We start from the raw sequence: 25,058 nt of genomic DNA, 5'->3' as shown, positions 1-25,058 counted from the left end.
GTGGCAAAGATCAACTAGCAGACATTTTTACCAAACCTTTCGTGTCTGATAAATTTTCTTCACTAAGGACGAGTTTGACTGTGCTTGACACCCCGATCAATTCGAGGGGGCATATCAACCTTACTCAGCAAGATAAAATCTGCACAAGTGTTAAGCTGCCAAAACCTCCTAATCCACCTTAGCAAGCCTAGAAGATTCTACCTTTTTCTCTGATATAAAATATGTTGTAACAAACTTTCTTTTCATTTTACCTTTTCATCCTTAATGATTAGCATTGTAAATATGCCTATAAAAGGCAGCCGAGACTCCTTAAAATCTGCACAAGAGTCAAGTTGCCAAAACCTCCTGATCCACCTTAGCAAGCCTAGAAGATTCTACATTTTTCTTTGATATAAAATATGTTGTAACAAACTTTCTTTTCATTTTACCTTTTTATCCTTAATGATTAACATTGTAAATATACCTATAAAAGGCAGCCGAGACTCCTTGTACTATTTACTTAAAAACAATTCAATTCAAGTATATTTAGAGAATATTGATTGCTGCATTTATCTTTAATTATGTTACAAAGAACTGTAAAATCATGTAAACGAGTACCTTTTAATTTATATATAGGATTACATATATATATATATATATATATATTTTCACACAGCAAAAATAGTGAAGAGGCAAGCAAACTCATAGGAATGATAGTATACCTCAATGGCCAACTTTACTGCTCCAAAATATACTGTTTGGCCACCAAAAAGAAGAAAAAGATCATCAAAGAGTGCAAAAACCTCACTACTTGGCTGATGAATGGAAGAGATAACAATTTTGCCATCATGAGCAATTCTTCTAAGAGTTTGAACAACAAAGAAAGCTGAGGCACTGTCAAGGCCACTGGTTGGTTCATCAAGGAACAAAGGCATGGCCCTATGAGGATTTGAATGGCAATGCTTAGTCTCTTTTTCTCCCATCCAATTATACCTCTTAAATGCCAGTTTCCAATTAGTCTGTCTGCACAATCTTGGAGATCCATTTCTACTATTGTTCCCTCTACAATGCCATTAACCTCTTCTTTGGTCATGGAAGTCGGAAGCCTCAGATGGGCTGAGTATTTTAAGGTTTCTCTCACTGTAACAACATTATATCCTCTTGGGTCACATAAGCCTGAAATTTTAAGGGGGAAAAAGGGGAAAAGGAACAAAATTTTAAAGTAAATTGGTCAAATTAAGAAGTGGCCTTCATATTTGTTATATGCTAGAAAAGTGCTTACATGATGCACATGATTAACTGTTTATTAAATGAGATATATATTATATTATATATAACTAAGTTAGCATGCATTCTTTTATAGATAAAAATACAGAATGCATTATATTATATGAGTGTCGATGTTTAACATATTGATCTTCAAGTTTTGGGGTGCTTAGTCCTCCTTTTATATATAATAATAATAATAATAATAATAATAATAACAATATTTACAATCTTAAGTTATGCAAGTCCCGCATATTCATTTTAAAAAAATTAAATAAATCTTGAACTCTCATGAAAAAATTATTTTTTAATAATGAACTTCACTTTTTTCAAAATAAAAGCGTGAAGTTTGTACACCTTAAAACTGTACTTGCAATACTAGAAAAAACTTCAAATTTTGGTTAAGTACACTGATCTTTTCAGTTTCCTGGCAATCATTTATTTCTATGTTAATGATAGGGAAATATAACAATCTTACTTAAAATTGCTATCAAGAGTAATAAATGATAGGCTCTTTTACTTCTTTTTTATAATTTTATTACAAAATTAAAAAGACATGGGTTGAGAAAATCAAAGAAGATATGTTAGGAAACCTAGTAGACACCATTAAATTTAAATAAGAATGATTAATTTAATCAGTTATATAATATTAGCAATTTAATAAGTTTATTAAAAACTTCATTACATTTTCTACACTAAATATGCATAATAGAGGGATAATTTGCCTCTCATAGAACACCCCTCTCGAGAAGGAAAATGAAAGGGAGCCAAAGGTCTCGATGCTTGAAACTTGGGCCAAAGGCAATAATTCTGATTTAAAATGACTTACAAGAACACCATAGTCTAGTCTCTTTTTCTTCCCATTGAGGAGAACATTTTCAGCCATGACAACATTTCCTGACAGCGTGCCTGCAAAAGCTCAAGGCTCATTAACTAATTTTAGATTACAATATATTAATATAACAACAACAATCAAGACTGCAATCAACTACGTACGTATCTAAGAATCAATCAAAAGCAACTTTCTAGAAGAGTTCTTCTTATTTTGATAGTCATTTTTAAGTAATTTTTTCTTTAAATAGTTAACTTGTTAAATTACTTAAAATTTAAATGAAAATAATTAATGTATATGAACAGTGTAATTGAAGATGACAAACTGTTCTCAAGACAGTATTTATAATTTGACTTATTACTGCCTACATAAAAAGAAGAAGCTTTTTCTTTTTAAGCATATGGCCTGATTGACATTACCCCCAATTTCTAAAATGGAGGGTCTGGAGTTCAAAACCTCCATTTCTCAAATGTAAAAAAAATAAATAAAAAGAAAAAGAAGAAGAAGAAGAAGAAGCAGTCTTTTCCTTTTTCAGCAAAATGAGATATCTAAGAGCATCCACAATGGAGTTTGTATATCAGACTTATCCATATATTTTAAGGACTATTTTAGGGTTTTGGCCAAAAACTCCTCCACATCCCAATCCCTATTTTACGAAAATGTTTTACGGTCTGTATAGAAGTTCCCCATATTTGGGGAACGACTGTACATCCCCATTGTTCCTTGGCCCTAGTGAAGTCCCCTTCCATCCCCCATCTTCTTCTCTCTTGATAGGGTAAAAGGTTGGCCCCTCCATCGCAACACTCCACCATAGATTGCAGCTCTCCATCGGTAATTCTTGTAAGTGAAAATTTCCATCGTTACTTTCTCTCTTTACTCTTTTTCTTCTATTTTTTTCCTTTCTCTCTCCTCTGTTTCTCTCCGCCCTCAACTCTGTGAGAGACCTTTGCCTACAACTCTCTCTCTCTGCATCAGCTCTCTCTTTGGGTACGAATTTCTTTGGCTCTTTCATCTTCACTAAGACCGTTTGGCTACCGAGAAAGTTGAGATTCTTTCTCACGGATTTTTTTTTTTTTTAATTTGTCTCTCATGTTTTACCCTTTTTCTTTATTGATCCGTTCATTGAGTGAGAAGAGAAAAGAGAGGGTTGTGATTGTGGCTTTTTGAGGATTTGGTGTGTTGGGTTTTTGGTTTTGAGGAGAATTTGGTGGATTTTGAGTTCTTTTACAATTTTTGGCTGTGTTGAGTGTTATAGTGCAGGTCCCAATTCTAAACATTCTAGATTCTTCACATCCAATTTTCTTTGGTAGCAAGTTTTAGTGTTGATGTGGTTCTTGGTTGTATATAATTGAATGGGTGGATTCTTTATTAACTTTCCATTGATTATGTTGGGGAGAGCCTTATTTAAGGAACCCCTCTCATTGAAATGGAGCCATGGTCTTCACTGGCAAGCTCTGTAATTTGTATGCCTAATAAGGAGAAATGTAGGACTTTTGACTCTTGTTGTTTAATCCCAAAAATATTGTTTTTTAACAAGATAATCACCAAACTTTTTTTGACTCAACATTAAAAATTATGTTTCAATTCACATTTGTTGGGATTTTGTTCTGAATATTACTTTTGATATTCTTTAATTAAGCTGTTAATTCTTAGGTTTGTCATCTTCAATATTTCTATTTCCTTTAAATCTACCAAACAAGCATGTATTTTTTGATTTTTAGCCAACTACTTCTTGCATCAATCTCAAGAAAAGTTGATTTAGTTGAGTGCAATTCACTGGATATTTTGTTTACTGGCCATGGTGCTTATGGTAACTCTTAGATTATAGTTAGTTGTTTAAAAATAGGTAGCTCTTAGTTGCCATTAAATGTGCGAGCTTTCAGTTCTTTTTGCCATTGTAGTTTTCTTAGTTGGTATTGGAAAGGAAAAGGGGTTCCATCGTCTTCCCTGTATTTTGTAGGCTCTTGTCATTTTCTCTCTTGCTCTCGTTTGTTACTAAGAACTTGTGTTTAAAAAATTAGTTCTTGGGCTTTCCGACTCCTATTGGGAATATAATTAGCGAGTGGAGTTTCCCTGCACACAACTCTATATTATAATAGTTGGTATAGCCTTTTTGCAAATATAAATATATGTCTCACATGGCATGATTTTAGGTTTATATCTCTCAAACTACCATTCCAGTCTCACTTATACATATGAACTTCTACTTCGTATAAATTGGACCCTAATTTGAAGTTTAATGTTTGATACCATGCTTATTTTCTCCACCAAATGAGTAATTAAAGCTCCTGGAAACATCTAGACAGATAATCTATTGGTTGATAAACAATAGATTGGATAAAAGCTACAATTTGAGAGGAATTAATGCTATTTGATATGCAAATGTAAAAAATAAAATAAAATAACAAGATTGGACCATGTATTAGAAGACTCTTGATAAACTAAAGTCTTATCATAATTTCCAAAGTTTGGCTTCAAGTAAACTCAAAACATGCTTTAAACAGCTGGTTTTGCATATCCTTTTCACTTATCCTTCCACTTTTATAGATTTGTATTCTTTAACCCTTGATAGATTTGCTGCTAAGTCCACATGACAACCTTTCAATTTCTAACTAGAGCTATAAGAAGCTACATAAAAATATTACATAGAATATGACATGCAAACCTTTATGCAACTGTTCTTACCAACAATGATTTTGTTTGACAATGAATTTCTTTACAACTACTTTCTAGAGCTTTAAATTTTTTTGCTTTTCTGAGATTTGAATGGGTTAATTCTTTATTAAGTTTCCATTTGATGCTTTATCCTTTTATTTCAATCAATGAATATCTGCTGTGAATGTTTTTTTTTTTTTTTTTTTTATCATATTTCATGAAATACTTTTATTAACCCTTGTTAGAAATGCAAGAATGGATGTTAAATAAGTAATTTATTTAAAAAAACTTTTTGGTGATGATTCTCTTGTGTGTTTTTTTTGTCTTCTATATCCATTCTTCATGTTCTCACATTTTGTATGTTTGTGAAACGGGGAGAGGAATTCATAATAGCTGGCTATGTTATATATTTACTCTATTCTCACATTTTCCACTCTTCTTTGTACTCCGGTTGCCTTCCTTTTCATATATTTCTTGGACTGTTATTAATTGACTCAATCTTTGAGCTTTGGTTGCTTTTGTTAGGGTAATAATTTTATTTATTCACGTGTATGAATGGATGGTTTTTTTAATGGTGTGCCAATAACATGCTCATTTTCTATATGCTTAGTTATTGGAATATTGTAACTGTCCTGGTAATATAGTGCTTTTCTACAGTTCATTTGATGTTCTAGTTTTTTTTTGTTTGGTGTTGGGTCCTTTGCAGTGTTGCGTATCTCTCAGGAGAGGGGGTTGTTATTAGGCCGTGATAATGGTGTTATAGTGCGAGTTAAGTCACAAGTGTTAATGGGGCCCCATCGATATGGCGGGGTAATCCTTATCCGGATGACCATATTGCAGTTTGTGGTACTTTCCACAACAGCTTTCCACAAACGACAATCAGGGTTCGGGTGCGATTTTGCAACCATTCGATGTTGGGCTCCTTGCTTACGTATGCTGTCAATATTTACATCATTCTGAGCCCTTTTATTTATTAATATATTCGATATATTAATAAATCGGATGAGGATGCTCTTATTTAGCATTATTGTGATTTGCATGCTGTTTGGTTGTTGTTTTGTATTATGTTATGATAGAGAAATAATGTGTAAACTAAATCCCCTTGGCTGTGATGATGATAACTGCATGTGGAGATACAGAAAGATTATGATCATTTCCTTAATGGCTAGATAACCCGGACGTCCAACAAGCACTGGCAACAGGTTGTTGTAGCCATGAGTGGGTTGGCCAAATTTCCAAGATGTCACCAACTTCTGAGCCAACAACCCTGACTAAACCCCAAACTTTAAAGTGACGTGTCTAACATTTCAATACTTTTTTAGAAATTGATTCACAAGACTTCAGATATGTGTACTTTACCAACCTCCTTAGTCAAGATCCTCAACTCGACCCCACTTACGGTGGACAAAATGGAACATCTCCTATGACTCTTAATGACTCTCTACCCCTACCCCCTAACAAGCCTATCGGCATTAGGAAATCAGTCAGGGGTGTGAACTTCATCCTCGAAGAATATAAGTTACTTGTCTCTATATGGCTGAATTGTAGCCTTGATGCGGTTCAGGGAACAGATAAAAAACACTCACAACTTTGGAAAAAAATATTTGAGTACTTCCAACAATTTAATTAAACCACAAATGAACGGATAATAAATTTTTAATACATCGGTGGTCAATTATTCAAAAGGAGACAAACAAATTTTGTACGAAACTAGCCCAGGTTGAAAGGTTAATTCAAAGTGGCATGACCGAGCAAGACAAGGTAGAATTTTCATACTCTTATTTGTTTTATAAATAATTTATTTTTTCCTACATTGGTTTAACATGGATTTTTTTGTTTATATGCAAGTTTGACAAGGCCAAGGTTATGTACCAACTGTTAGAGAAATGCTCCTTCCAGTTTGAGAATTGTTAGCACCTGTTGAAGGACCAACCTAAGTGGATTTGGCACGTCACAAAGGAGGATCCAAAGCGAAGGAAGACGATGTCCCTATCCCCAACCCCAACTCGATGTTCTAGCACTACGATTGATTCAGTTTTTGATTTTGAGGTAGATAATGTGATGGAGAATGAAGTGATCGAATTGGACTGACCAATGGGAAGGAAAGTTAAGAAAGGAAAACGAAAGGCCCAAGGCAGGCAAGCAGAGGAAAATTTCCAATTCAAGAAGATGAAGTATACTCTTTTAGAGGAGTCACATGCTTGGGAGAAAGAGTTTTATCGCCTTAAAGCCGAGAAGATGGAGTATGACAAGGAAAAAGAGGAAAAAAAATAATGTCTTGAGAATGAAAGACTGAGATTGGAGGCTAAGAAGATGGTAATTGATCGGGAAAAAGAACTAAATAAAATCCGTCAAGAGAAAGAAAGACTAAAATTGGAGGCGCAGAAAGTATAGCTCGCGTTAAAGGAAGTAGATCAAGGCATTATAATGATGGACGTGCGTGCCATGTCAAAAATGCAGCGGTTATATTTCTAGCAACTGCAGAGGGAAATCATGGCAAGACGCAATGCTGCAGCAGATTTGTATTTTTGTATAAAGTTTATTTCTTTGTTTATTATGTTTCAGACAATGATAGTTTAGTATATTATTAATACTAAACTTTTGTATTTTAATTTTGTGGTGTAAATTGATATTTTTGTGCAAAGAAATTGACCATTATAATTTCAGAAACAATTACAAATTAGCTCAAATATAGTCACTATTATACTCAAGGAAATACAAACAGAAATTTGATTGCCATTAATATAGTCACTACTAACATGAAAGAAATACAAATGCAAAGCAGACTAACTGAAACATTGTAAAAAATAATATGAAGGAAATACTATACTATAGTGCGACGTGCCTAATGTTGGGAATATAATAGCCATTGATGTTCAATTAGATCTTCTTGGAGCTGATGATGTGTCGATCTGTCTCAAATATGATGATGACTCTGGATGAAGTCCGTAAGCTCAGTTGTATGATTGCGCGACAGTTTTGGGAGATCATCATCAAGTTGATCATACTCAATGTTCTAATCCTCACTATCATCACGCTCGTCTTCAATGATCATATTTTGTAGAATAATACATACTTTCATTATATTTGTTAGTTCCTTCACTTTGAACATTCGGGAAGGTCTACAAATAATCGCAAATCGTTGTTAAAGTACCCTGAATGCATATTCGATATCTTTTCTTGCGGATTCTTATACTTTCACAAAATTTTTCTTCTTATTTCCTCATGGTAAGGGAATCGTCTTCACAAAAGTTTGCCACTTGGGATAAATACCGTCCGCAAGATAATACCTCATAGTGTAGTCGTTGCCATTAATTGTGTAATTGACTGGAGGAGCACGCCTTTGGGCAAATTCCGTGAAAATAAAAGATCTCTCTAGCAATTAATATCGTTATGTGAACCAGGCATACCAAAAAATGCATGTCATATCTAGAGATCATATGAAACAACTGCTTCTAAAATAATAGTTGATTCACAGATGTGACCGGAGTACATACCTTTCTAGGCTGTGGGACAATTTTTCCACTTCCAATGCATGCAGTCAATGGTTCCCAGCATTCCTGGGAATCCTCGTTGTTCAGTAACAGTAAGTAATCGGGCAATATCATTGGAATTTAGAGACCGCAGATATTCATCCGAAAAAACATACTATTGTCTCAGAGAATTTTTTGAGGCTCTTCATTGCAGTGCTTTCACCAATACATATATATTCATCCATAAAATCTCTAGTAACCCCATATGCCAGCATTTTAAGTGTTGTGATTATCTTTTACATAGAATATAAACCGAGTCTTCAGGTATTATATCTTCTTTGGATGAATTACAGCTTGTAAGACTCTACCTCATTTAGAATATGGAGAAATAGGGGACGATTCATCCAAAATCTCATTAATCGTGAAATAGGCGCTCGTGCCCTTGAATATGATCACGCTAAATAAACTTACGACGTTGGTGATTGCCATGATGCCTCAATGACTGTCCATCGGTCTTGTCATTAAGAACAACATTGCTATCATTTTTAGAGGATACGTATGTGAACAATTTGCGAAAAAATGTACAAGCCATTTGATGAAGGAAGTGGGAGATCAGGGGAGACTATTGAATTTTGGTTATATAGATCAAATGAGACTTGAGTTTGTGAGAATGTGAATGCTAGCAATATGCATATTTATAGAGGAAAAAGTTACCGTTACATATAGGACAAAAAATGTTACCGTTTGAGAGAAGACAAAAAAAAAGTTACTGTTAGAGAAAAGACAAAAAAATGTTATCGTTAGAGAAAGGATAAAAAATATTACCGTTACAGAAATGACAAAAAATTTTTATCATCAAAACGTGGCTAGGTATTATCATTAGAGAAACTGATAAAAAGTACTAAATAAAAAAAATTGGCTATCACGTTAGAAAATGTACATATTAATAAAAAAATTACTATTTTTATAATACAAATTTTAGTTTGAAAAACAATACCGTATTGGATAGTCAAAATCGTATAAATATTTAGTAGAAAGTGATATTTGAAAAGAAGATAATAAGATAAAAGAGTTAGTAGTTAAGATTGTAAATGGAAGTGAGAGAAAAAAGTAATAAAAAAAGAATAAAGAAATATTATTTAATAGAATATAGATAGGGATAGGAAATCAGATGTAGGAGGTTTTTAGAAGATGAATAAAATTTAGGGATAAATTTGATGGAATGTGATTTTGAATTAAATTATATAGAATTTTATTGGTATTCGGATGGGATGCTCTAAAGCCGCTGATATTTCTGAAAAAGGTACAAAAAATATGAAATATAAATAAATTGGGTCGGTTGCATTTATTTTCAGGCAACAATTTTCTATTAATGTAATGGAAACATGAAAATTGAAGTTCCCTTTTTCATTTCTGTTTTCCGTTTGCATTTTTTGTTTACTCTTTTAATTTATATATAGGCAGTGATCCTGGGAAGAGGGATTTGACCCTGTGATAATTTTTTTAATAATATTCCTTGAAGTTTTTCTTTGGTTTCAGCATTGGAAGAACAACATGCACTTAAACATTTTATTTTCTTTTTATCTATATGTTTTGTTTTTGTTATCATAAAGCAACTGAACAAGCACCTCTTGATTAACTTTCGAGCAGGAATGGAAGCTCTTTCATCATTTCATGCATGCATATCAAGTTTAGATCCTGAAACAAAACTGATTACAAGTCTGCATGCTCTTGCTTACACCTATAAAAGAATCAGCAAGTCTGCAAGCTCTCGCTTACACCTATAAAAGAATCAGCGTGCATGCAAGAGCATGGATGTTCACGAGGAGAGAGAGAGAGAGAGAGAGAGAGAGAGAGAGAGAGAGAGAGAGAGAGAGAGAGAGAGAGAGAGAGAGAGAGAGAGAGAGAGAGAGAGAGAGAGAGAGAGAGAGAGAATGTAAAGTGTAGAATGCACTTAGAAAACAAAAATCATAGCAGAGCAAGAAGATGAAAAGGAGAACAGGCTTCTAGAAAGAATATGTGTAAAAATGTACATTGAAGTATAAAGTCCATGTACAGTAGCCTATTTATACAAGTTGAACATTAAAGGAATAAAAAAGTTATACGACAACTATATTACAGAAGTAAAATAAAGATGAAATTACAATTATGTCCTGATACCCCCCTTCAAGATGGAGAATAGATAGAATGTATTCCCATCTTGGAAACTAAATGATGAAATTGGTGATAACCAAGAGGTTTGGTTAAGACATCAGCAAGTTAATGTTCAGAAGGCAAATGAAAGGTCTTGATAACACTAGCTTGTATTTTTTCCCGAATAAAATGGCAGTCCAGCTCAATATACTTTGTTCTTTTATGGAAAACTGGATTAGGAGCAATATGTAAGGCAGCCCGACTATCACAAAAAAGTTGAGCACTATGAGAATGTGAAACACCAAAATCAAATAATAATGTTAGAAACCAAATGATATCACAAGTATTAAAGGCCATTGATCGATACTCAGCCTCGGTAGAAGATCTAGAAACATTTGTCTGTTTCTTGGTTTTCCATGAAACCAAAGAATTTTTAAGAAAAACACAATAAACACTTGTAGAGTGTCTACTGTCAGGACAAGAAGCCTAATCAAAATCAGCAAAAGTCTTAAGAGACAATGTATTATCGGCTGGAAAGAAAAGACTATGTCCAGGAGTGCCTTTGACATATTGTAAAATTCTGTAGGTAGCTTGTAAATGAGGCTATCTAGGCTTAGTCATATATTAACTAAGTCTATTGACAGAATAACATAAGTCTGGCCGAGTTAATGTGAGGTAAAGAAGGCGCCCTACAAGCCTTCTATAAATTGTACGGTCAGGCAACAAGTCTCTCACATCTTTACTCAACTTAATATTCTATTCCATAGGAAAAGTAAAAGGTTTAGAAGCAAGAAGACCATCATCTTGAAGAATTTCCAATGAATATTTTCTCTGACATAATGAAATACCAGCAGGAGAACGTGCCACTTTCAAACCAAGAAAATATTTGAGTTTGCCAAGGTCCTTAAGCTTAAACTTCTCATTAAGTAAGGACTTTAAAGACTCAACAACTTGCACATCATTACTAGCTATGAGAATATCATCAACATAGACAAGAAGGGCAATAAAGGATGAACCTTCAGTCTTAGTAAAGAAAGAGTAATCAACCTTGGATTGTTGAAAATCCAAGCTGAAGATAGAGTTGGAAAACTTGGAGAAATACTACCGTGAGGCTTGTTTCAAACCATAGAGGGATTTTTTTGACTTGCAAACTTGGGACCCCCTTTCAATATGAAAACCAGGAAGCAAAACCATATATACTTCTTCAAGTAAATCCCCATGCAAAAAAGCATTATTAACATTAAGCTATGTAATATGCCAACCTTTCACAGCAGCTATGGCCAAAAGAGATCTAACAGTTGCCATTTTAGCAACAAGAGAAAAAGTTTCAGAATAATCCAATCCTTCAGTTTGGGTATAACCCTCGGCAGCCAGCCTTGCCTTATATCTCTCAATAGATCCATCAACACGGTATTTAATCTTAAAAACCCATTTGCAACTAATAGGCTTCTTACTAGGAGGTAAAGAAGTAATAGTCCAAGTATTATTAAGTTCCAGGGTTGAAATCTCAGCTGACATGGCATCTCTCCAATGAGAGTGCTTGAGAGCGTGATGATAGAACTCAGGTTCAGTATCGGCAGAAATGGACATGATAAAGGATTTATGAGAAGAAGAAAGATTAGCATAAGATAAAACAAATTGAGAATATCATACTTAGGAGAAAAAACTGAAGGACAAGAAGAAGCTGATGAAAGGGAAAATGTTGAAAGATTTGATGTGGAGTGTGTCGAAGAGGAGTTACAGTGAAAATTCTACAAGTAATCAAGTACGTTTCTGATTCTATGATTCTAGATGATCGTCTAGGAAGATCAGAAGGCATAGAATCAGAAATTGAAGTGGAAGGTATAGGATCATAAACTGAAATGAGAGGGGATTGAGCAATTGGATCAATTTGAGGAGAAGATGAAGCAAAGTGGAGATGTAAGGTAGGAGAAAAGGAATAGTCTAAAGTTGAAGGTACAGTTAAAGAATCTAAAGTTGAATAATCAACAGGGAGCATGGAAGAAAATTCAGATTTATGTGAAGATATAAAAGGAAAAATATGTTCATGAAAAACAACTTTTCTTGATATAAAAGTTCAAATTTTTTCTTTTTTATTAAATCAAGAATTTTGTAGCCTTTGATTCCAAAAGGATAGCCAAGAAAAACAAAAGTTCTAGCTTTAGGATCAAACTTAGTTCTAGATCTTTGTAATGTTGAAGCAAAATAAGGCAACCAAAAGTTCTGAGATGATCATAAGAAGGAACAATGTTAAACAAAAGCTCAAAAGGAGATTTTTGGTTTAAAAGAGGAGTAGGAAGCCTATTAATGAGATAAGTTGCTATTAAAACAACATCACTCCAAAAATTAATAGGCAGATGAGACTGAATCATCATCGTTCTAGCCACATTAAGGATATGTTGATGCTTTCTCTTCACAACAAAATTCTGTTGAGAGGTTTCAACACAACTATGTTGATGCAATATGCCTTTAGAATGCAAAAAGGAATCAAAAGAAAATTATGTGCCATGATCAATACGAATTGATTTTATTTTTGAAGAAAATTGTGTTTTAATCATTTTGTAAAAAATTGTAAAGATATGTGACACTTCAGATTTATGTTTAAAAAAGATAAAGCCATGTAGCACGAGTTGAATCATCAACAATAGTTAAAAAATATTTGTAACCTTCAATAGTAGGCACTAAATATGGGCTCCAAACATCACAGTGAACTAGGTCAAATGGAGCAACAGATAAATGAGCATTATTAGGAAATGATAACTTTTTTTGTTTAGCTAAAGGACATATCATGCAAGGATGGCATGGAGCAATCAATTTAGAAACAAAATTATGCACAAACAGCATCATCGAATGAGAAGGATGACCAAGTCTGTTAAGCCAAAGCTCATAATTTGAGCATTTGGAGGTATTTGAACAAACAGATGTATAAGATGTTTCAGGTAAACATGCAATATGTGAATTAGAAACAAAATTAGAAAGGTTTGACTATTGCAGTATATAAAGACTTCCATGCAATCTACCCACTCCAATCAGCCTCCAACGAATCAAGTCCTGTATGAGACAAATGTCAGAGGAAAATAAGAAGGAACAAGTTAGTGATTGTGTTAACTTGCTAATAGAAATCAATTTGAAATGAAAAGTTGGAACACATAGAGCATCATGTAGAACAAGATGCTTAGAGATAGAAACAAAGCCAATATGTGTAGCAAGTACATATTGACCATTAGGAAGCTTCACAGAAGCATTAATAGAGCGAGCAGGAGAAGTGAAACAATCAATAGAGGGAACCATATGATCAGTGGCCCCAGTATCTAAAATTCATGAATTAAAATCAGAAGGAATATACTGAGTAGCAGAAAAAAAAAATGAGTATTATCGAAAGTAAAAATAATACCAGAACAATTATTTGAAACAAATGTATTGACAGTAGAAGTAGCTGGATCGACAGACTTAGGAGAATGGAGCATGGACAAAAGCTACTGATACTGAGCCCTACTCAATGAAAAAGGAGAAACAGCCGAGGGTTTACTATCACTATGGACAGTAGTATGAGCCATGGACTGTTGCCTCAGTTTTGGCTTGTAGCCGGAGGGAATCCATGCAACTTGAAACACTTTTCAATCACGTGACTGATGAAGTGTTAGAAATGCATAACTAAGTTATTTTAGTGAGTGATTTATTACATCAAAAAAGGGTTGAACACTTAATTATGCATCAAATTTTAATACTTAATGAAAAATTTATTGATGCTAATATTTTGCACATCAAAGTCTCATATTTGCCCTTGAAATAATTAAACTATAATATCATGTTTATATGTTGTAGGGTATTTATGGAAGGAAAGAAAGAGTGGGGTGGCAGTTTTATATGCATGTGGGACCTATGAGGAAATAGAGGAATTGATTATGGGTTTGGTGGAAACCAATCTAATGGGAACCAATCAGAAGATCAGAACAAAAAGGGGCAGCACCCCAAAGAGCAGAGCACCCAAAGAGCAGAGCATGATCAAGCGGGACCCCAAAATGCAAAGGATCATGCAAAAACAAAAGAAGGGGATTTTGATTTTATTCATTGGTTTTTTTTCTTGTTTTATTCGCTGGTGGGAGGCTCATGCAGGGGAGAGTTTTTTCCAGTTTTACGGTTTTGGGTTCTAGACCTTACGGGAGGGGGTAGACGGAACTCTCTCTCACTCTCGTTGGGATTTTTTTTATGTTTTTCTTTTCTTAGTTTTGTGGAGACATAGACCTTAATTGGCTGGTGATTATTTTTTTCTTCTTCTTGCTTTACATTTTTAGCTTTGTTTTTTTGTCGGTTACCACCTTTACTTCTTAGTTCTTAGTGCTTTTTTTTTTTTTTTTTTGGGTTCAGACTAGGGGTGGGCAGTGGAGCCCCGCACCTTGCAACCCCGCCCCCGCATGGCGGGGCTGGCAACACCCCCCACATGGGCGAGGGCGGAGGCCCCTGCCTCGCATCTAGTCCCCCTAGCAGGGGCGAAGGGCAGGGAGGGCCCAACCCCACCCCACATTTCCCCTACCCCGCCCCCTCTATATATATATATTATATATATAAACACAAATATATATATATATTTATGTATATAAATATAAATATATCTTTATATTTTACAAATTGTGTATATATAACTATATATATATATATTACAATTTGTTAGACTTGTTTACAAGGTATGCATTAGCAAATTTAAAAACTATATAATTTAAAACTACTACACTATAACTTATATAAAATATGCACTAGCAAATTTAAAAATTACATAATTTTTAAATTATAGTCATATTTACAAAATTTATATTTACAATTTGGATCTAAAAATATTTTTTTTATCACTTTTAGACCTAGAAATAATTTTTAAATATAATAAAATGTAGTCCATATTTAAAATGAAAATGAAGCGAGGGCGGGGGACGGATGGGAAAACCCCACCCCCGCACCGTATGGTGTGGGTAGTACCCCTAGTTCAGACCTTATAGACTCTCTTGGTTGGTTTGGATTTAATTTTTTTTCCTACTTTAGTTTTAAGTTTTACGTTACGGACTAGGGGTTTCTAGATTTTTGCTCTCTCAGCTGGTTTATTTTAATTTGGCTTTACGTTTCGTTTCTTTATAGATCTTGGAGGGATTCAGCGACTTGGTTTTATTCTATTTTCATAACGTTTCCCAGCTTTATTTTCTTAGCTGTTTCCAGATTAATTTCATTCGGCTTGTTTTATTTATTTTTCTATATTTATTTTCATACAACAATTTGAAATGTTAGGGTTCATCGTTTTTGAACATTTTACTAATTTAGAGATGATAGGCTAGATTTTAGGCTTAAGATTCAATGAGTAACCTATGACTATTTTGGGGTAGATTTTCTTCAATGTTATGTGATTTCAATTATTAACTTGTTGGATGATATTTCAGTTTACATCAAAAAAGGATTGAAGTTCTTTGTTCTTGGTTTAGATCAGTTATAGATGTAAAGGCACAATTGATACTTGAACAAGTAATAAGACTTTGATGGCTTTCTTTCACTATTTTATAATTGTTATATAATCTGTCAAGTAGTTTTATTATGCTAAGAATTATGGTTTATTGCTACGTTATCTGACCATAACTTCTAGGAATGGGATCATGGTTGAGAAAAGATGAAAAGAAAAGTAAATCCATCGCCAAATCAGTGGGTGAAAATTGTATCCCAAGTGTATTTAATTGTTTCTTACAAGTTTAATTCATTTGCTACACACTTTCTTTAAGTCTCTTAGTTTTGGTAATTTTAGAATAATAGATTTACCTTTATTTTCAGTTTAATTCAAGCTTGAACTTTCAAAACAGCCAGTAATCATACTCTTAATTCAGTCCACACTTCCTTAGTAAATAGTCCCCATTTTAGTTCAAGACTTTCTTCTTTTCAAAATTTCTTGTCACCATAAATGTCAATATTTTATCTTATGATTATAAAAGGTTTGCTTAATTCCCATTGTCCCTATGAATTCGATTTTGGAATTTACCCTTATATTACTTTGACAGCTTCTACGCTTGGAAGACAAAATTATAAGCTGATCAGTGACTAGTAATTCCACAATGTTTACATACTAGTCTATCCTTCCTTGAAAATGATTTAATAGATCTGGTGTTATCAACATGAGAAGAAAATACATGAGAATCAACAGAAGGCAAAGAGACAGAGAAAATCTCTCGTTGTTGTTCCTTTTGTAAAACAAGAGAAAACACTTTATTCAGAGGAGGCAGAGGCTCCATTAGTAAAATTTGTGCACAAGCAGGTGCAAAAGACTCATTCAGTCTAACCAAAAACTGTAAAATATGTTCTTGTTGAACATAGGAGTTCAACGTTGGTACAACACCACAAGAACAAGCAGGAATAGGCTTGTAATGAGAAAGTTCATCCCAAAGGCCCTTAAGACGAGTAAAATAGTTACTCACCGAAAGAGAACCCTGAATAAGAGAGGAAATTGATTTTTGTAAATGAAAAACGCGAGGTCCATTTTTTTGAGAAAATCGTTCCTTAAGATCTAACAAAATCTCATAGGCAGTCGCATTATACAAGATACTGGAAGAAAGTTTAGTAGAAACAGAGTTTAAAAGCCAAGATATCACCATATTATTGCATTGAAGCCACGGATTGAAATGAGAATCTGCCGGATCAAAAGGCTTAGGAACAGAACCATCAATAAATCCGAGCTTATTCTTCGAAGAAAGAGCCATGGACATCGATCGAGACCATGCGTAATAGTTTTCTCCAAGAAGAGGCTGAGTGACCAAAAGGACACTAGGATTGTCACTCGGATGAAGGAAATAAGGAGAGGTTGTATCCTCAAATATAGATTTAGCAGCAGGAGCCATGGAAAATGGAAACGAGTTAAGAAAATAAAACGTCTAATACCATGTAAAGTGTAGAATGCATTTAGAAAACAGAAACCCTAGCAGAGCAAGAAGATGAAAAGGAGAATAGGCTTCTAGAAAGAATACGTGTAAAAATGTATATTGAAGTATAAAGTCCATGTACAGTAGCCTATTTATACAAGTTGAATATTAAAGGAATAAAAATGCTATACGGTAACTATATTACAAAAGTAAAATAAAGATGAAATTACAATTATGTCCTGAGAGAGAGAGAGAGAGAGAGAGAGAGAGAGAGAGAGAGAGAGAGAGAGAGAGAGAGAGAGAGAGAGAGAGAGAGAGAGAGAGAGAGAGAGAGAGAGAGAGAGAATCAAGATGGGTGGATTTGCCAGAACCAAAATGACCCATAATAGCCCTGATCCTGCCAAGCTCAGCAAAACCACTGAGCCATCAAGCAGTCTCTTGCTATGTCCATTCCCCAAGTTTGGAACCACACCAGTCAGATCTTGCCCTAACAAGTACATTCCCCTCTCATAATCTCTGCCTGATCTCAATATACCCCTGATCTCTTGATCCTCTACACTACCATTGCTAGCAACCTCCTTTAGTTGTTCCATACTACTTCAGATTAACTTACAACTAAAGTACTTCTTTACTTTCAAATAAACAAGACCAGAAGAGGGTAGAGACTGAGAGTATAAAGGATGAAGTTGTCCTCAGGCTGTAGCCATATATGGTTGACAACAAAATTGGTCAGGGGTTAATGAGTACTTACGAGGTAACTGCAAGAGAGAGACAACAAAGAATACGAAGAAGATGAAGGTAGGGTAGGGAATTCTCTAGCCAGGTTTTGTGAAATGGGTTGATAACAAATAATTTGGTCCCTTACATGGAAAATTAATATTTATAATGGCATGCAGTAAATGTGCTCACCAAACAGTAATGAATGCTTCTGTGCTGCTGCCAAGAGATAATTGAGAATGATGTTTTTGGTGCTTAAAATGGTGATTTTTTTACATTTTATTTTCAGCGTTGGCATTTTGTAAATCTTTGGCCGACATGTACAACTTGATAAATCCAGCATAAAACTTGCTTTTTCATAATCTTTTACCCTTTCTTATAACGATAGCTACAAATACAAAGATACAAAGAGAGTTCACTAAAATAAACTTACAAACTGTTGTTACTTCATGTGATCGTTAGATTTGTATCAAGCCACATCAGTTTATGAGTTTATTTTTGTGTAATTCTTTTATGGCTAAAGTATTTCACTTTCTTATAAATAAATTTGGCAACCTAGCTAGGCTATAATATGTGACATAATATGTTTTTATCAATATCCAATTTAGTATAAATAATTAAGTTTTGACTTGGTCTTTGTGTAACATTAGTATTGTCAGATGTGTTGAATGAGGCTTTTTAGCTAGTTTCTCGGTGGGTAATGGTACTAATGGCTCTATCATTATCTCACATCTATTATTTGCAGATGACACTCTTCTCTACTGTGAAGAGGACTATGGCCAAATTTAAGCTTTACAAGCACTTTTGTTATGCTTTGAAGCCGTGTCGGGGCTTAAGGTAAACCTTAGTAAGTCTCATATGGTAGTGGTGGACGTGGTGCCTAGAATCAACAGGCTGGTGAATATCTTGGGTTATAAAGCGTCTTCTCTACCTATGAAATATTTGGGTCTTCCGTGGGGGCAACCTTTAAAGCAAGAGTTATTTGGGATGTGGTTATTGAGAAAGTAGAAAAAAGATTGGCTGGTAGGAAACGGATGTACTTATCAAAAGGGTTTAACTTACATTGATTAAAAGCACTTTATCTAACTTTTCGACCTATTTTTTATCTCTATTTTCGTTGCCTGTAGGGGTGGCAACTAGAATTGAGAAGTTATTTTGGGCTTTTTTGTGCGTTGTTATGGGAGATGAAACAAAATTCCATCTTATTAAGTGGAATAAAGTTTACTTCCCAATCTCTTGCAGAGGTATGGGAGTGCACAACTTGAGGATATTCAATAAAGCTTTATTGGAAAAATGGATTTGAATATACCACTTGGACGGGGAGTCGTTGTGGAAGGAAGTTATTGACTTTAGACATGGAAGTGCTTGGGGAGTTGATGCTCCAATGTAGCAGGGGGTATGGTGTGGGTTTGTGTAAATTTATTAGGAGGGGTTGGCCGTGTTTCGAAAACCACATCCGTTTTGTAGTTGGAGAGGGCACCAGAATCAAGTTTTGACATGATATTTGGTGTGGAGAGCATGCTCTTGAAAGGGCTTTCCCATCTCTCTATATTATTGTAGCCAACAGGGAGGCTTCTGTGGCGGATCTACTTGCATTTTCTCATTGTTCTTACCAGTAGAATGTCCTTTTTAATAAGGACAACCATGATTGGGAATTACATTAAGAAATTTTCAGATTGATTTACTCCATAGGAAGTATACAGGGGATATAGGATACAATGGAGGTTCAACAACAGCAAGAAGTTCACAATTAAGGCATATTACAAAGTTCTAGCATTACAAGGTAATGTACCTTTCCATTGGAAAAGTATTTGGAGGTCTTGCGTGCCCTTCCAAAGTAGCTTTTTTTGTAAGTATAGTTGTTCTTGGGAACATTCTAACCATGGACAACTTAAGGAGAAGAGGGTTCCTTGTGATGGATAGGTGTTATTTGTGCAAAAAAATGGAGAATCAGTAGATCACTTATTATTTCATTGTAAGAAGACAAGAACATTGTGGAATGAGATTTTTAGAAGAGTTGATGTTTCTTAGGTAATGCCATTGAGGGTGGTTGACTTGCTTGTTGGAAGGACATTGATAGCTGTCTTCAGATGGAAGATGATACCGTTGTGCATTATGTGGTGTGCTTGGTCATAAAGGAATGCACGGTGCTTTGAATGATAAGGAGCGCACCATGGCGGAACTTTATAATTTTTTTTTTAACACACGTTATTGCTATTCTTTTCAGCCATTGTGCTTAATGGAACCATTGTTCATGACTTCTTATCTTTAATTTAGCCTTCTAGAATGTATTTAGGCTTTCTTTTGTATACTTCCTATGTACATACGCCATGCCTATTTCATTCTCTTCAATAAAATTTACCTCTTATCAAAAAAGTATTTTCAGATGAATGTAAAAGGGGATTTGGATTAATAATGTGCAGTAGGTATTGGTCCCCTAAAATAGCAGTTTACAATCTAAATTGCCTCTAAATCACGGCCTATCTTTTATTACTCCTTGGAAAGTTTTTTTCGAACATACATTTATTAGAGGTGCATTCTCCTTCTATGTAGAGGTTTTTAAGTGTGATGCCTTCAACAGTTCTCAATATTGTTTTGTCAAGTGGGCTCAAAGGTATATTGGAGAAGATCAGTGCTGCGAAGGGTGGTGCTGGACAAGTTGAGTGGTGTATTCTCATCGGATTTGGTCAAGTGGATAACTTGACTATAGCTAGACATCATTTTGTTGTTGGTGATATTGGGTAGGCGTTTAGCGTTTTGATGATAAATCTGATTTTTACTGAATTCTAACACTTTGACATTCACAATACAGAAGCTGTTAAATCCTCGCAAATTGTTTTTTTATAAAAAAGACGGTACTCCTAATTTTATTAATGGACAGTACTCTTAATTACAAGGTAATGTTGCATAGTTCACTGTATGGATCCAGCAAGCAAACTTCTGTTTTGCCTGTATGTGTACACTTGTCTCAGTCCATGAAATCCAGCTCAAACCCTCGTTTCCTAGCTTAAGCAAATGATCTACACCTGTCCATGCCTAAACTCTTGATTCGTATGAATGAATGGAGAGTTTATTGTATGACATTATCCGCCCCATTCACCAAATCAAATCCCACGTCTTAATAAATCCCTACTCTGCTTTTGATTCGATCAGGTTATTCTTCTATCTCGCTGAACTTCGTCGTGGTTACATTCACCTTGCTTTCCAAAGTTCCCATCATAGAATATTAATGGAGAGTTTACTGTATGACATAATCCCTCGTGTATGATTAATTTGTTTCATACACAAATTAATATATATGACTATATTGAGCTGCTCCATGGAATGCATGTCAGAAAAACATGGGAGGATGACATGTTTTCCCCCTTCGGGATAGCACATCAGAAAATAAAAGCTTTTGTATGCAATGAAATCATTTTACAAGTGCAAATTTTGAATTGTTTGAAAAAGAAAAGGGCTTCAACTCCTGTTGGTCTTTACATTGCTGTAATGTGCACGGATCCACATCTCACCATCATATTGACTTGTTCAGAGTTTTTTCTGCTGCTAATATATGGGGGAGTTGAGACCCTCTTGTGAAGACAATGAATGGAGAGGTTGGTGCCTCTTGGAAGGGAAAGATGGCGTTTTCCTGAACGAAGGCCTCTTGTTGAGATGTTGCAGAGTTCGCTTAGTGTAAAGAGACCGAAAACAGGGCGCAGCTTTCTCCTTAAACTTGAGGATGGCAAAGAAAAGTAGTCTTAAACATAGGAGAATGACTACAACAGCTCCTAAGTCCCACCATTTTGAATGATTTAGTTGAACACCAAGCATGCTGGTAAGGACAACCTCGCCTTTTAGTTTTGGTTCCCCAGGTGCAAAAGAATCAAACTCGAGCCCAATCATATCATTCTTGTATGCTCCCTGCATTTTTCAGTATAAAGTGCTGAATCCAATGAATAAACCATTTTCCTGCGAGATATGTTGAAACATGCATGTAACTTCTAGTTGCATTACCTGTAAGGCCCAAGAACCATAATTAATGTACGAAATTGGGTATCGCCAGAAAACCTTGGGAAGATCAGGGATTAACCGGAAGAACCCAGAGGTCATCATCATAATCCCCTACATACATGAATAGGCATTTTTATTTCTTTGGGTGAACAAATGTATATATATATTGGCATTTTAGCAGAAGGAGAAATGAATGAAGTTTCAGTTTTGCTTACTATGTATCCGGCTCCTACCATGACCCCCATCAAGAAATTAGGAACAAGTGAAGCTATAATCATCATGGTGCTCTCAATTACTGCAATAGAGCTGATGAGATCAAGGCAGACAAACACAAAAGGAGAAAATGCAGGCCGGGATTTCACCATATAGTAAGTAATAGCTGCTGTTGCTATTGACATCACAGCCACAAATGGGAGAGAAGAGAGGAAATTGGACAGAATGTACACAGCAATCCCATAATGCCCATTCAGCCTCTCTCTATAGAAAACCTGTTTAATGAAAAACTTATCATCGAACACAGTAGATCATGTAACAAATTGTTGGTAAAGATAAGTTTTCTTGGCTATTCTTGAAACAAATTAGTTTACCTTCATTTCTTCGAGGAAGGATGGGAAGCCTCCAATTGACATGAATGTCATAAAGCCCGCCAAAAATCCTCCGCATGCTCCGCGAGCCAAGATCGACGTATAGCTTGTTCCTACATCGAAGAAGATGGTACCGACGCATATAGATAAGATTATGTAGATTATGATCCTTAACCAGTAATACCCTACATCTCTATACATATTCACAAAAGATCTGTGTGTCAATGTTGAGAGTTGCTTCCATAGTTTGGCTTGGCTTCCACTTTTTCTCTCAATTGCAAGTCCTTCCTGCAGCATAAGTACAGATAACCTTTAGTATTAATTTATTAGGATGCCAGATAATGTCCCTCTCAACATAAAAGAAAATCTTAATGTAGGAAACTGGGAATCAAGCAGCATGTGTGAACTTTGCTTATGAGAAAATAGATTACAGCATCTCGACAAATCCCAAGGTGCACAAGAGTTTTTCGCAAGAGCACATCTATTTCTCTATTGATGTAACAGAGATGACAAAAGCCACATTAAGATGGAAAATGGGCAATGGATGTTAGCCGCAAACGAAAGTAGAAAAAGGACTTATAAACATGCATTCAGTAGCATGCAGCTAAAACCCCAATGCAAGACGCTAGCTTACAATGGATAAAATTTGTCGAATCCTTATTCTTGCCCTAGTTGCATACTCTGAGCACCTGTATTTCTCGACAAGCTTTGCTTTGATCTCTGCTGCTGCTAAGTTCATCAAAGGATCTGTTGAGTTCTGGATTCCCTGTCAGTATAGAAAAGACCAGCATTTGAAGTAAGCTCATAGTTTTAAGGACAAAGATCAAGCATGGTGTTGGGAGCTGTTCTGACACAGAGACGATTCTAAATAAAAGAGGGACGAAATTTAACGTGGTTCGGTAATTGCCTACGTCCACAGATGCTGTAATTTCACTATGAAAATAATTTTACAGAAAACTCTCTTTCACCCACTTTGATGCACTCTGCACACACGCAGCACTCTCTATTTTCTCTCTGCTCTTCTTTGCTGCACACTCCACACACTTAAGCTCTCCTATAAATAGGAGAGCAGATCAGTACGTTGCAGCAATTTGCTGCATGATTCTTGGGGAGGTGGGGAGGTGCCTAACAATACAAAGGAGCAAATGGTGCAACGGTGCATTCGGTGTCTTTCGGTGCACTGTTCACTGTTTTTGTCTCCACCTGCAACAATCTCCCACTTGGAGACAAATGAGTCTACATATCTTCATAACAACTATCACAGCAACTTCAAGTCATGCCTTTAAGTACGAAGTCCAACTGAAGCTATACACAGCTTCAGTTTGTCAGCAGTAACTACTTTTGTGAACATGTCTGCTGGGTTCTCTGTTCCTCGAATCTTCTCAAGTATCAGCTGTCCACTATCGAGAAGAGATCGGATAAAATGGTATCGCAACTGTATGTGTTTTGTTCTGGAATGAAAGGCTGGATTCTTTGCAAGAAAAATAGCACTCTGACTATCACTATGCAGAATGCCTTTTTCATTCTTCTTTCCCAATTCCTCCAAGAATGACTGCAACCAAACCATTTCCTTCCCTGCTACAGTTATAGCAACGTATTCCGCTTCTGTAGTTGAGAGAGCAACAATCTTCTGTAACTTAGAAGCCCACGATACAGCTGTACCACCCAGCGTATACACAAATCCAGTAGTACTTTTTCTGTTGTCAACGTCACCTGCTAAATCAGCATCTACATATCCCTGTAGTTTTAAACCTGCTTTTGTAAAGCATAGTGACGTATCTGAAGAGCCTTGTAGATATCTTAAAATCCACTTGACTGCTTCCCAATGCTGCTTTGCTGGATTACTCATGTACCTGCTCACAGCTCCCACTGCTTGTGCAATGTCTGGCCTTGTACAGACGATGGCGTACATAAGACTACCAATAGCAGATGCATAGGGTATTCTGTTCATGCATTCTTGCTCTTCCTTCATCTTTGGCGACTGATCCTTAGTTAGTCGAAAGTGACTAGCTAAGGGTGTGCTCACTGGTTTCGCCTTGTCCATGTTAAACTTTCTGAGCACCTTCTTCACATACTCCTCCTGCGAGAGCTTGAGAGTATCATTAGACCTGTCTCTAATAATTCTCATACCAAGGATTTGTTTTGCAGCACCCAAATCCTTCATCTCAAACCGCTTTGACAACTGCTTCTTCAGTTCATTGATTTCCTCGATGCTTGACCCTGCAACGAGCATATCATCCACATACAACAGTAGGATAATATAAGACTTGTCAAAGTTCTTCATATAGCAACAATGGTCAGCCTGCAGTCTTGTAAATCCATTACTGCACATGAAGTTGTCAAACTTCCGGTACCATTGTCGTGGAGCTTGTTTTAGGCCATACAAGCTCTTCTTCAGTTTGCAAACTAGATTCTCTTTTCCCTTCACTGAGAATCGTTGTGGCTGGTGTATATAGATGTCTTCCTCCAAATCACCATGAAGGATGCAGTCTTCACATCTAACTGCTCAAGATGTAGATTCTCTGCAGCCACAATTGCCAAC

The 25,058-nt window shown here is 35.5% G+C and overlaps 2 pseudogenes; both read right to left on the bottom strand.

Annotated features, from left to right (window-relative positions):
- Nucleotides 1-647: 647 nt before the first annotated feature.
- On the bottom strand, nt 648-17,815 carry LOC122293798 (annotated as a pseudogene).
- A 3,648-nt stretch (nt 17,816-21,463) lies between these two features.
- The window catches only part of LOC122294018, a 28,208-nt pseudogene continuing 24,613 nt past the window's right edge, over nt 21,464-25,058 (bottom strand).

This window comes from Carya illinoinensis, chromosome 14 (assembly GCF_018687715.1).
Source record: "Carya illinoinensis cultivar Pawnee chromosome 14, C.illinoinensisPawnee_v1, whole genome shotgun sequence".
NCBI classification, from domain to species: domain Eukaryota; kingdom Viridiplantae; phylum Streptophyta; class Magnoliopsida; order Fagales; family Juglandaceae; genus Carya; species Carya illinoinensis.
This window is presented reverse-complemented; position numbering and strand designations above follow the sequence as displayed.